The 692-nt window shown below is 62.9% G+C and overlaps 1 protein-coding gene across 1 annotated transcript in view; it reads right to left on the bottom strand.

Moving 5' to 3' along the window:
- LOC147035170 (neurotrophin-3-like) overlaps positions 1 to 431 on the bottom strand; it is a 6543-nt gene extending 6112 nt beyond the window's left edge. The window contains exon 1 of the mRNA XM_085894906.1: positions 1 to 431. This exon is cut by the window's left edge and continues 14 nt beyond it. The gene's annotated coding sequence lies outside the window, so the exon portion shown is untranslated.
- Between the last annotated feature and the right edge of the window lie 261 nt (positions 432 to 692).

The raw sequence follows: 692 nt of genomic DNA, 5'->3' as shown, positions 1-692 counted from the left end.
CGTGCGTTCAGTCACTCGCAGCCACAGCACCTCTCTCTGTGCTCTTCATGGCAGCGCATGGTCGTGCCGTCGGCCGAACGGGGGTCGGGTCGCCCCTCGTCTCACTCGGACTCACTCGGCGCGCCGTGCCGCCTCCCTCCCGGACGCCAGCATGGGCTTCCAAGCAGCATCACCTGCCGTCACTCCGCCGCCCACGCTGCGCCGCGCCCGCCGATCCGGGCCGCGCTTGACGCGCCGTGCGTCACGCGCGTGCCTCGTAGCTCGCAGGTCTGCGTGGCGGGTTGCCCGGGCACCTCTCTGAGATTTGGTGCCCCGGGTGATAAAGCTAGAGCGGGGTTGGGGTCGTCGGGGGGCGTGGGGGGCGGCGGTCACATCAGACCATTCCACTACCATTCCACGACCATGCGACGCGCGATGTGCGAGTCTCGTCTTGGAACAAAACGCGCATCAAACGCTCGGGCAGCGCTGATGTCCAGCAACTTATAAAGCGCTCGAGATACGAGGCGTGATCTGCGAGCCGGTCATTCAAGGGAGCCTCTTACTCGTTATTTATTTTTGTGTAATCTTTTGTTTTTTTCCATGCACGTGCCTCCGTACGCAGCGTGATTTCACACGCGTAACCGTGCGTATGTGAAGGCACATCGTCGTCGCACGCATTGTGACCCAGAGCTTGTGACGTCCTCCGCCTCAGG

This window comes from Eptatretus burgeri, chromosome 1, assembly GCF_056783735.1.
Source record: "Eptatretus burgeri isolate ZD-2024b chromosome 1, Ebu_testis_v1, whole genome shotgun sequence".
In the NCBI taxonomy this organism is placed as follows: domain Eukaryota; kingdom Metazoa; phylum Chordata; class Myxini; order Myxiniformes; family Myxinidae; genus Eptatretus; species Eptatretus burgeri.
This window is presented reverse-complemented; position numbering and strand designations above follow the sequence as displayed.